Below are 12,865 nucleotides of genomic sequence, written 5' to 3' on the forward strand. Positions count from 1 at the left end.
CATTAAACCCCATCCTTAAAAATCATCCTTACTCTGTCTGGCCTACATGTGACTCCAGATCCACAGCAACAAGGTCGATCCTGGCCTAACAAAACCAATGCAGTTCAAGACGAGGCCTCGGTGGAGGAGCTGAAGGGTAAATGGGAAGAGGAGCTGGGTGAGGAGATTGAGGAGGGGACGTGGGCGGATGCCCTGGAAAGGGCAAATTCCTCCTCTTCCTGTGCGAGGCTTAGCCTCATACAGTTCAAGGTGCTGCATAGGGCCCACATGACTGGGACGAGGATAAGTAGGTTTTTCGGGGGCGAGGACAGGTGTGCTAGGTGCTCGGGGAGCCCAGCGAACCACGCCCATATGTTTTGGGCATGCCCAGCGCTGGGGGAATTTTGGAAGGGGGTAGCAAGGACGGTGTCGAGGGTGGTGGGATCCAGGGTCAAGCCAGGCTGGGAACTCACAATTTTTGGGGTTGCAGTGGAGCCGGGAGTGCAGGAGGCGAAAGAGGCCGGTGTCCTGGCCTTTGCGTCCCTAGTAGCCCGGCGGAGGATCTTGCTTCAATGGAAGGATCTGAGGCCCCCAAGCGTGGAGGCCTGGATCAATGATATGGCGGGGTTCATCAAATTGGAGAAGGTGAAATTTGCCCTGAGGGGATCAGTACAGGGGTTCTTTAGGTGGTGGCAGCCTTTCCTGGACTTCCTGGCGGAACGGTAGGGAAATAGGCCGGCAGCAACAGCAACCCGGGGGGGGGTTCGATTTAGTAGTTGCTTTTGTAGGGGGGTGGGTGTTGTTCTTAGGTTTTTACAATGGTTATTCTGTTAATATTGTTTTGTTGTTTATATTTTGTGAAAACCTTAATAAAAATTATTTCAAAAATAAAAAAAAAGATGGGCAACAAATTCGGACCTTGGCAGTGAATCCCACATCTCATAAAATAAATAAAAACAGCTACTGGGAGGTGATGTCACCCTGTTGCTACTGACTATCGGGGCGGTGCCCAGCCCACCAATCATAGGAATCTGCCACAAGTAGCACTCCAGATCTGCAACACTCCCACGATAAGACGAGGAAAACGCTCTTCACTCAGAGAGCTGTGGATAATCAGTTGTTGGACATCTTCAAAACTAAGGTCGATAGCATGCTGGGCAGCAAGGGATAAGGGAAAGTGGAGTTCAGGTTGATGAGTAGTCATGAATAGAAGAGGAGGGCGACACGGTGGCGCAGTGGTTAGCACTGCTGCCTCACGGTCCGAGGACCTGGGTTTGATCCCGGCCTTGGGTCACTGCCTGTGTGGAGTTTGCACACTCGCCCCGTGTCTGCGTGGGTCTCACCCCTACAACCCAAAGATGTGTAGCATATGTGGATTGGCCACGCTAAATTGCCCCTTAATTAGAAAAAAAGAATTGGGCACTCAAAATTTTTTTATTTTTTTTAAATGAATGGAAGACGAGGTCCGAGAAGCCATTTGGCCCTCTCGAGCTCCCGTTTCTTACGTTCATCCCTGGCTTCAACCCCAATAGGCTGAACCCTCAAATTGAGGACCTCAGAATGATTCAGCACCTTGGGTGACTTTTGAAAGATTGAGAGTGGGGGTGGAGGGGAAGCCTGAAGGTGTCCCATAGATCGGAATTGAAGAGAAAAATTGAGGTGGAGGAGCTGATGATGAGGTGGGTGTTGCCCCAAACAATGCTGAGGAAGGATGCTGTACCTGGGAGCTCAGCACGCGCGAGAGGGAAGTGCAGAAGAGCAGAGTCCATTCTAATATCAATAGAACAAGGAAAGAAGGTAAATATACTCGTCAAACACTTTGTTTTGCGAGTGTTGTAACTCCTTTCACTTCACGTGTGATTCCCAAATAGCAATCAATCCTACAATCTGCACCCTGCACAACGCCTCCCCCCCACCCCCAACCCCACCAGTTCATGATTTCCATGGCTCAATGGCCAGCATTGTTTCACGTTGGATTCAGAGGGCTGAGTGTTCAAGTCCTAGTCCAGCCACTGGAGCACGAAATATAGGCCGACAATGTCAGTTCTGGAGAAGTAATGAGATGTTAAACCGAGCCCCTATCTGCCTGTCTGCCCTCTGATGTGAATGTGGAAGATCCAATGCCAATATCCTTCCCCCACCCCACCCCCGGCCAACATTAATCCCCTATTCAACATCCCGAAAAGAGATTATCTGATCATTATTTCAGCTTTTGGGAGCTTGCTGTGCACAAACTGGCTGCTGTATTTCTGATGGTGTCTATGTTTCAGAAGTATCTGCTTGGCTCCGAAGTTCTTTCGGATGCTCGGAGATTGTAAAAGGTGCTATATAAATGCATTTTACTTTTCACCTCCCTTAATCTTCCCTTCATTCTTAACGTGTCCGTTCCCAAAACACTCTCTCCCCGCCAACCACCCTTTGGGGCGTCGTTTTATATCTCTCTGAAGGTGGTGTTGTTGTGCTACGGTTCACTCAGGGAAACCAAGTTGCTGCGGCAACGTGCATTTTTAGATATATAGAGTGCAGTCTGGAGCTGTGGACAGATGGGAGAGGCTCAAACGTTCTTTCCATCGCACGATTGGCCGGGAATCGCCCCCCCCCCCCATTCTTACCGCCCGCCATTGAGTGTGTGTTGGAAGAATTCTCAAGTCGATACACAACCTGTCTGACTGCACTATAGACGCACACCTTCCATGACCATCGAGTCCTGGGCCGGGCCTTGAACCCAGAGGAACCGGCGCAGAGGCAGGGACACTACGAACCGTGACACAAGACCCCCCCCCCCCCATCGCTCTGGTACCTCACCCCACATGGCCACACACAAGCCTATTCACAGAGCATCAGCAAGCTGATTCATGGGTCGGAGGAAGCGGCACAGCCAAGACTGATCCTAACTTCCGAGTCGGCGTCGTCTCAGTTACATTTTCCCGGAATAGCTGTTCAGCAACGAGGAGCAGGGACCCCGACCGAGATTTCGCCCCATTCCGAGTTCACCACCCTGGATAAGACCAGTTAGCTCATCTCAGACCGACAGGGCCGTGACTTCAACACAATGATGTTTGGCACAAATTGCTCCGTGAGATGGAACTAAGCATGCTACTCACCCACTTGTGCTACCGAGATGGCCAACACACAACTTAGCGTGGATAGGTACAATTAGTTATGTTACTGGACTCATAATAATAATAATAATAATAATAGCTCGTTGTCACAAGTAGGCTTCAATGAAGTTACTGTGAAAAGGCCCTAGTCGCCACATTCCAGCGCCTGTTCGGGGAGGCTGGTACAGGAATCCAGAGAATACAAAATCAAATCCCACCATCGCAACTCGAATTTGCTTCTATTTTTTTTTACAACAAATCTGGAAATAACAAACTGGTATTGGTTGAAAAGAATGACCAGGAGGCTGTCATTGTACTAAAAACAAACCGATATTCCTTTTCCCCGAGATGGTGGGTCTTAGCCGGCCTGAGCCTATTTGTGACTCCAGACCCAGACAGACATATATTTGAACGGCTTTACCCAGTTTTCTGGTGAGCTGCTCAGTGATGTTGAACCTTCAAGAGCAGGGTTCACCACCAGCTTCCTTAGCAAACTCAGGATGGGCAACAAAAGGCAGCAACACCCACATCCCAACAGAGGGTCAATAAATAAGTATCTCCCGGTTCATGATAACAATACTGAGGGGCAAACATCGTACGCGATGGTGACCATTAATCCAAGATTTTAACACATGCATTTGCACCAAAATATCAATAAGTAAGCCGTGTAGTTCAGTGAAATTCTCAATTAGATTCTTTCGTCTCTGCAAAATTAACAAATCTTCTTTGGAACAAGAGTTGGTTACCGAAATTGCCCCTCTAGTTTCCCCGAGTTGAGAAGGGAGAAATCAGCTGTAGTTCCGAAGCTAGTCACATGTGTGTGTGGGTGTGTGTGCGGTGAGGGCATTAGATGGGATAGGGCTTGGTAAAGATTACAGCCACTGGATTGATCATAAGGCTCTGTGAGGCAGGACGTCTGCCTCAAGACACTTCAAGAGCTATAGCAGATGGGAAAGGGGTATATCAACAGCCAAAAGGATCACTTTCCAGCAACGCCTGAATTTTAAAATTCTCATCCTTGTTTTCAAATCCTCCCACGGCCTTGTCTCCCCTCTCTATCTCTGAAACCTCCCCCAGCCCCACAACCCTCTGAGAACTCTGCGTTCCTCCAATTCTGGCCTCTTGTGCACCTCCCACAGGCTCTCCTCCACCATTGGTCTTCAGCTGCCTGAGTCCCAAGCTCTGGAATTCCCTCCCTAAACCCCTCTCTCTCTCTCTCTCTCTCTCTCTCTCTCCAACTCTAACACACTCACTCCCTCTTTGTTAAAAACCTACCTCTTTGAGCAAGCTTTTGAAACCATGCCCCAATCTTTTCTTGCGTGGCATTTCACACTGTCAGACTGTGCCTGCCAACAACACCCTTGTGAAACGCCTTGGGGGTGTTTCGCAACATTAATGGTGCTCTCCCACTTCGAGTTGTTGTTGGTTTGCCGGGGGGGGGGGGGTTGGCCTCTGAAAAGGTGAAGAGGGAAAGGCGGTGAGGGCAGGGGCCATTCCAGAGGGCCGGGCCAAGATGCCAGAGGGCTCTGCCATTGAGGAGATAGGGGAAGTACGGTGCCCTCTGCAATGCAATTGATGACAGCAACCTCCCAGAGGCTGAGACTCACAATGAGTCACTAGGACCTGGGTGCAACGGGAACCCCCTCTGGGGGAAAGGGTGGCAGCGGGGGGGGGGGTCAGTGCCTTTAGGCGAGATGGGTAAAGGGCAGAGAGGCGGATAAACAGAAAATAAAATCTAAGCAACTGCAGACTACATATATATGTGAACATTAAATGAACCACATGAACAATCAATAGCCTGCGGCTAATATAATTCAAATGATTCGCCCTGTAGCCTCTGAGCATTGACCACTGACCACACTGAAACAACTTGAGAGCTGGAGGCTAAAACTCCTGTTTACAAAATTCCCCACCACCCCTTCCAAAATGGATATTATAAAGGACGTTTTTGGTATATATATATATATTTAAAAAATAATAATGTGACCCTGAACACCACCAGCTCCCCGACATAGCCCCCTTTACCAAGGCTGCAAGCGGGAAAACAGCGCAGAAGGTCCAGAATATCAAAATATGATATATAAATACACACACACACACACAAACACAATACAAGCCAGCTGGCTGCGTGGGGTTGCGATGTTAACCCTTCAACAGCACAGTTCCTTTTTAAAAAAAATTGCAACATATATGACATGAAGACATTCCCCTTTTTTGGCATTCTCTGATTTCTCCCTGAAATTCTGATGGGTTTATTTTAGATGAAGGCCTGTCTTCAGCTCTGTGTGTGTGTGTGGGGGGGGGGGGGGGGGGAAGAGAAGGAGGGGGGTGGTCCCAGGAACACCCCAAAAGGGTCTGGGAGCAACTCGAAAGCAGCAATCTGGTCAATTTCACTCCGACTTGAAACTGAATTCTCATTGCTTTGAAAGAAAAAACGCACCACCCTTCCTCCCCTTGTAAAAATAAGATGTTAACATGAACAGATACATCTCCGATTTTCTAAAGGTAACAGACATGTAATGGACCACTGATTTCCTCCCCTTACCTGATTTCCCCCTCCTCTATTTCACACAGGGCTGCAGCAGTTCTGGAAACCGCAGTCAGGCTGAAGGAACGTTGCAGTTTTTAATGGTTACCAGAAGCCAGGAATGTATCATGTTGCTGCTGCTGTTGTTGCTGCTGCGGCCGCCTGCTCGGATTCAAGGATTCGCCACCGATGTTGTATCCACCAAACCCAGTTTCAGGAATACACAGCAACCGGGTGTAATGTGCCCTCTTGTGCCGCCCGCGATCCAACGTTTCAAAGGGGGGAAAAAAAATGGGTCGAAGCAAGGTCTCAATATAATAATGATCGTTCATAAATTCAGCGATAGATTCGGAAATGATTGCCTGCTTTATTTGAACGAGGTGCTCTCTCTCTCCCTCTCTGTGTCTCTCTCGCACACACACCAACACACCCCTTCCTCAGGCAGGCCACATGGAGAATGAGGCAGTGGAGCTTAAGCTTGGTACCTCCCAGCTGAAGACATGTAGAAAAAAAAACACACACACACTACAGGCTGAAAGCTCCACCAGTCAACAGGAGCAAACTCTGGGATTAAGCTGCCCTACAGACACTGGAGCACACACACACACACTATTTAACCCCTTGTGGTTACACCCAATCAGTCACTCTCTTTAACTGGAGGGAAGGTTTGCCAAAATATTTCTCAACAAACATTTTTTCTTCCTTCCTCCCTCTCATTTTATTCATGCCTCTTTGTTCCCCAAGTATCAGAGGAAGACTCTGCATTTACATGAAAATGAAATGAAATGAAAATGAAAATCGCTTATTGTCACGAGTAGGCTTCAATGAAGTTACTGTGAAAAGCCCCTAGTCGCCACATTCCGGCGCCTGTCCGGGGAGGCTGTTACGGGAACCGAACCATGCTGCTGGCCTTGCTTGGTCTGCTTTAAAAGCCAGCGATTTAACCCAGTGAGCTAAACCAGCCCCCATAGCACCCAAGATGAAATGAAAATGGCTTATGGTTAGAAGTAGGCTTCAAATGAAGTTACTGGGAAAAGCCCCTAGTCGCCACATTCCGGCGCCTGTTCGGGGAGGCTGGTACGGGAATTGAACCCGTGCTGCTGGCCTGCCTTGGTCTGCTTTCAAAGCCAGCGATTTAGCCCTGTGCTAACTAGCCCCTCTGAGATGACCTCAGGACATCCCAAAAAGCACTTTCCAGTCCATTAACTGTTTTCCACGTTTGGTCCTTGTAGGAAAGGCCGCACTCCATTTGTTCACAGCAAGCTCTGGCAAACAGCCTGGTTATAATGACTCAGTCGTCTGGCTTTAATAATGTGGTTGGGCCTAACAAAGTCCACTGAGGAAATATGTGGCCTCGGTTTAATGCCTTAGCCACGTGGCGGCACCTTCAACGCTGTAGCACTCCATCGGTACTGCACTGGGACCATCAGCCAAGGGCAGGTATGGGGAACCTGGGCTACTGAGTGGGCCGCATGAGCGACCCTCCTTCATCTCATTGGGCCGTGAGATTATAATCGGGCCTTGTTCACTAACCATCACATCATGGATAAGACTAAATACATTTCGTGCACACGGAATATTTCATAACAAGTTATAGAAAATGCTCAATCATAGGCAGCACGGTGGCGCAGTGCTTAGCACTGCGGCCTCACGGCGCTGAGGTCCCAGTTTCAATCCTGGCTCTGGGTCACTGTCCGTGTGGAGCTAGCACATACTCCGGTGTTTGCGTGGGTTTCACCCCCACAACCCAAAGATGTGCAGGGTAGGTGGATTGGTCACGCCAAATTGCCCCTTAATTGGAAAAAAATGAATTGGGTACACTCAATTTATATATTTTTTTAAATGGCCAATCATTTATGTATTAATAAAATTGTCATCCACTTCAAATTGTAAGAACAAAATAAATATTTACAGTTTGGACGCAGAGAGAGCGCACGGCTCTCACAGTCAGTGTTGTGAGCAATCAGCACGCACTTGACTCGCCCTCGCTTTACGTGCGAATCACTTCAGTCATAACGGTCGGAAAAGAACTACGTGGACGGAAATCAGCCGAATATGGTGACCGTGTCGTAACCGCGTGGCCGCTCAGCCCATTTGGGCCGAGAGAATCGTGCACCGGCGTCGGGGCGCGGTTGCGGCGATTCTCTGGCCTGGCGCGGGGCTCAGAGAATCGCCCCCAGGGTTGCCAAACCTTGGGAGTTTAGGATTCAGTATTTAGGTTTTAAAGAGTTAATTTGCTTTCCAGTATGTGGAGATGCCGGCTTTGGACTGGGGTGAGCACAGTAAGAAGTCTGACAACACCAGGTTAAAGTCCAACAGGTTTGTTTCAAATCACTAGCTTTCGGAGCACAGCTCCTTCCTCAGGTGAATGAGATGGGATAGGATCTCATTCACCTGAGGAAGGAGCAGTGCTCCGAAAGCTTGTGTTTGAAACAAACATGTTGGACTTTAACCTGGTGTTGTAAGACTTCATACTGTGCTTTCCAGTAGGCAAGGCACAGAGATGGACAGCTCATGGTGGAAGCTTCAAGGACGGGCGGTTTGAAGGTGAATGATCATGTGGTTAAACCTCCAGGGATGTGTCTATTCCGGTTTAGGAATCAGAGCAGTGGCTAGCTGAGCATGTCACTCCCCAGGCTAAAAGAAAAGGTGTTGTCCATACACAGGCACCCTCCAAGCGTCAGTTCAGGTAAAAATTCACATCCAGGTGAAATTATTTGGCTCAATGGTTGCCTCATTCCCTCACCATTTGTCACAGCAATGCTTCGGGGTCAATGTGCATGAGATGAAGGCTAGATGGGTGACCATTTAAAAATCCATGCTTTCTATTCCCTGCATTGCCTCACCCTCCCTATCTCTGTAATCTCCTCCAGTCCCATAATCTTCCAAGACATCTGTGCACCTGGAGTACTGTGCACCGTTTTGACTCCTTTTTTGAGGAATGAAGTAGTGGCATTGGAGGCAGCTCAGAGGAGGTTCTCTAGATCGATTCCAAAGATGAGGGGCGAGATTCTCCCAAAACGGGAGAAATCGTAAAGCTGCCGTAAAACCCGGGCGGGTTTTACGGCAGCGCGCCCCTTCCCGACCGGGGACCGATTCTGGTCCCCGGTCGGGGCTAGCAGCCCGACGCCGTAGGCTCCGGCAAGACGGGCTTAACGAAAATCGTTAAGCCCTCTTGCCGGAGTTAGCGCCGGCTGACGCGTCATATGATGTCAGCCGCGCATGCGCAGTTTGGAAGACTCCAACCCGCGCGTGCGCGGGTGACGTCATCGCGTTTTTGCGCGAAACCCGCGCATGCGCGGGCCGGGTTGCCCCTCAGCCGCCCCGCGAATGGATACTGCGGGGCGGCGGAAGGACAAGTAGTGCGCGGGCATCGGGCCCGCTGCCCGCGATCGGTGCCCACCGATCGCGGGCCCATGGCACCCTTGGCACGGCCGTGGTACGGCCGTGCCAATCGGTGCCATGGTTATTAATAGCGAGTTTGTGACGCCGTTTTTACGAACGGCAAGACCAGGTGTGTTTGCCGTTCGTAAAAACGGCGGAAAGGGCTGGGACTTCGGCCCATCTAACAGCTGTGAATCGCTGCCGGCCGTAAAAAATCGGCGGCAGCGATTCGTGTCGGGACTTCGGCGGGGGGGTGGGAGAATAGCGGGAGGGCGGCAAAAATGTCGGGAAGGCCCTCCCGCTATTCTCCCACCCGTCGTGGGGGGCGGAGAATTTCGCCCGAGGGGTTTGTCTTTGAAGAGAGATTGAGCATCTTAGGCCTATACTTTCTAGAGTTTAGAAGAATGAGGGGAGATCTAATTGAGGTGTCTAAGATGAAAAAATATATGGATAAAGTAGACGTTGAGCGGATGCTTCCTCTTGTGGGACATTCCAGAACGAGAGGTCATAGTCTTAGGATAAGGTGTAGCAGATTCAAGATAGAGATGAGGAGAAAGGGTTGTGAATCTGTGATTTTCGCTGCCCCAGAGTGCAGTGGATGCTGGGACATTGTGTACATTTAAGGAGGAGTTAGACAGATATTTAATTGGTAATGGGTCGAAGGGTTATGGAGAACGGGCAGAACGATAAAGTTGAGACCAGGATAGGATCAGCCATGATCGAATTGAATGGCTGAGCGAGCTCAATGGGTTGAATTGCCGACTCTTGCTCCTAGTTCTTATATTCTTATTCAATCCTGGCCTCTGAAGCATCCCTGATTTTAATTGCCACAATATTGGTGACCGTGCCTTCAGCTACCTGGGCCCTAAGCTCTGGAACTCCCTCCCTCAACCTCTCCACCTCTCTCTCTCTCTCTCTCTCGCTCTCTCTCTCTCTCGTCCCTTGAGGCCTTCCTTAAAACCCATCTGTTGACCAAGCTCTTTGTCACCTGCTTGCTTTTATGGCCAAATTTTCTTTCCTGTCTTTCTTGTGAAGCACCCCCAAAGCCATTCACTGTATTAAAGGTGCCATACAGCTGCAGGCTGTTATCGTGAATGACCCAAGGTGTACCAAGGTATAACTGGAAGAACAACGGCCATCTGTGAGGGGAAAGGGTGAGGGTTGGGGTGGGGGGGTCGGAGTGGGGGGGGGGGGGGTGTGGCTGGCTGAAGACTGTCTCGCTAGAGCTAGACTCCAATCAACAGAGGGGTGGGGGTGGGAAATAGAGCCAATTAAATCAGAGAGCCTTCCGCAGGATTCTTCAACCCAAAATATTAATGTGTCATTGCAAACTTCCCCAGGCTTCATCAAATTCTATCTAAAGGGCTGTCAGGCCGGTTAACCTTAAGGTGCCTGTGTGTGTTCCTTTGGCCCTTGGTGTCAAAGCTGCAGCTGGTTAGCTTGACAGGGAACGTTAATTGGGGGATGGGGGGGATGGGGAGGGGGGGGGGGGAGGGGGAAGGTGGTGTGGTTGAGGCCCAGTGGCAGAGGTTTCCATGGTAACATGCTGTGTCACAGAGTGGCAGCATTGAAGCAGCTGGCATTAGAACTGAGTGTGGGTTGTGGAATTGTTCGGGGCATTTTACCTGCGAGTGCCTCGTTGCCTCCTAATGACCTTCCCCCCCCCCCCCCCCCCCCCCATTGCCCCCTCAGCCAAGATGGTTAATGGGGGGGTTTGGGGGAAAGGGGGCACTCGGGCTGGAAGCAATGTCATAAAATATTGGCAAAATCAATAAATCAACGGCAGACACACGGGGATTTCCGGTGGTTCGTAAAACAAGAGAAACAAGGCCGGATTATGTTGTCTCCTGGATTTGGAAACTTCAAAACAGCCCCTGATCCACAATGGGACAGGCCGGTGCGGCCCCACCTTTCACAATGGTACAGACAAAGGTGGCCCCCAAATCACAGCAGCACGTTTGGGCGCTGCTGGGGGGGGGGGGGGGGGGGGGGGAGTTTGCTACTCGTCGTTCAAAATGGCAACGAGCTGTCCATCGAGCCACGTCGCGTTGTGAGTCGGAACGCATGGACGATGAGACAGAGCGGTGGAGGGACTGGCAATCCAGAGGCCCAGGCTAGCGGCCTGGAGACGTGAGTTCAAATCCCTTCACTGTCGTCGGAGGAATTTAAATTCCATTAACCAAAAATCTGGAATTGAAAGCTTGTCTCAGTAATGATGACATGTTGTCATTTGTCACAAAACCATCTGGTTCAAAATGACCTAATAAACCACTTCAGTTCAAGGACAATTAGCACTGGGTAGCAAATGCTGACCTGGCCAGCAACACCCCCATCCCCTGAAATGAAAAATAGACTCGCCCTGTTTTGCACATGAGATTGATGTTTCAATTCAATTCACTTTATTGTCTTTATAGAAATTTGTGTCGGGTACATTACTTGTTTCTTAAAACATGTATAATATTATGTATTGTCTATGTATTATATCTAACTGAAGAATAACAACAAAAGACAGAAAAAATATCTTATCATAAAGATCTAATTTTAATTGAATGTGTGTTATAAACTATTTCAATGCATTAACATAATCAGCCATTGAGTGCCACCCTCACTACATATCCTCATCCATATATCAAATCCTGTCAAAGGTTCTCACAGAGAAGCATACATGTGAGTTCAGGAGCTGACTAAACTGCATCCAAAGGATTGTAGCCTTTTCCCTGAATGCATCCAACACTATTGCTGACACACGGGGCAGCACTCATTCTTCACCACTGCTGTACCTGTATCAAAATTCTTCACCAGCAGATTTTGACATGAGATACCCGGCCCATTAACTACCCTTCCTGCCTGGCTGAGTACGCTCTGTCTCCGAATCTTGCTTTCCTCAGTTAATAGCAGCTCGTGAAACATCCAAAAAGGTTAGCACTCTCAACAGTGGTTCGAACGATTGTAGGATTTTAAAAAACAATTCTTTCATAGGACACGGGTGTCATTGGCGAGGCCAGCGTTTGTTTCCCATCCCTCATTGCCCTTGCGAAGGTGGTGGTGAGATGCAATCATGAACTGCTGCCGTCTCTGTGCTGTAGGTGCACCCACGGTGCTGTTAGGGAAGGAGTTCCATGATTTTGACCAAGTGACAGTGAAGCAACGCCGATATATTTCTAAGGATGGTGAGTGACTTGATGGGAAACCTCCAGGTGGTGGGATTCTCATGTATCTGCCGCCCTTGTCCTTCTAGATGGTAGAGGTCACGGGTTTGGAAGGTGCTGTCAAAGGAGTCGACACAATGGTATTTTCGTTTCTGAGGTAGCACAATTGTGTGTGTCACTTGGCCATCCCACCTGTAAATTGTTCCCTCCAACTCAACTTATCGTCTACTTTGCCACCTGGATACTTGTAGTCAGTAACTATTTATAATAATAATCTTTATTGTCATAAGCAAGTTTATATTAACACTGCAATGTTCTATGAACACTAATGTTCTATGTTCTATACATATGGATGATAAGGGAATAGTGTAGATGGGCTTGAGAGTGGTTTCACAGGTCGGCACAACATCGAGGGCCAAATGGCCTGTACTGCGCTGTAATGTTCTATGTTCTATGCAAGAAGTTACTGTGAAAAGCCCATAATCGCCACATTCCAGCACCTATTCGGGACACGGAGGGTGAATTCAGAATGTCCAAATTGCCTAACAGGTTGTCTTTCGGGGCTTGTGGGAGGAAACCAGAGCACCCGGAGGAAACCCATGCAGACACGGGGAGAATGTGCAGACTCCGCACTGACAGTAACCTAAGCGGGAATCGAACTTCGGACCCTGGCACTGTAAAGCAACAGTGCTAACCACTGTGCTTCAGTGTCTACATCATGGATC

General features: G+C 49.2%; 1 protein-coding gene across 2 annotated transcripts in view; it reads right to left on the reverse strand.

Moving 5' to 3' along the window:
- nrip1a (nuclear receptor interacting protein 1a) overlaps positions 1-6,147 on the reverse strand; it is a 115,982-nt gene extending 109,835 nt beyond the window's left edge. For both annotated transcript variants that reach the window (XM_038801368.1, XM_038801369.1), the window contains exon 1: positions 5,626-6,147. The gene's annotated coding sequence lies outside the window, so the exon portion shown is untranslated. The remainder of the gene's footprint in view (positions 1-5,625) is intronic.
- Positions 6,148-12,865: the final 6,718 nt, after the last annotated feature.

This window comes from Scyliorhinus canicula, chromosome 7 (assembly GCF_902713615.1).
Source record: "Scyliorhinus canicula chromosome 7, sScyCan1.1, whole genome shotgun sequence".
NCBI lineage: Eukaryota > Metazoa > Chordata > Chondrichthyes > Carcharhiniformes > Scyliorhinidae > Scyliorhinus > Scyliorhinus canicula.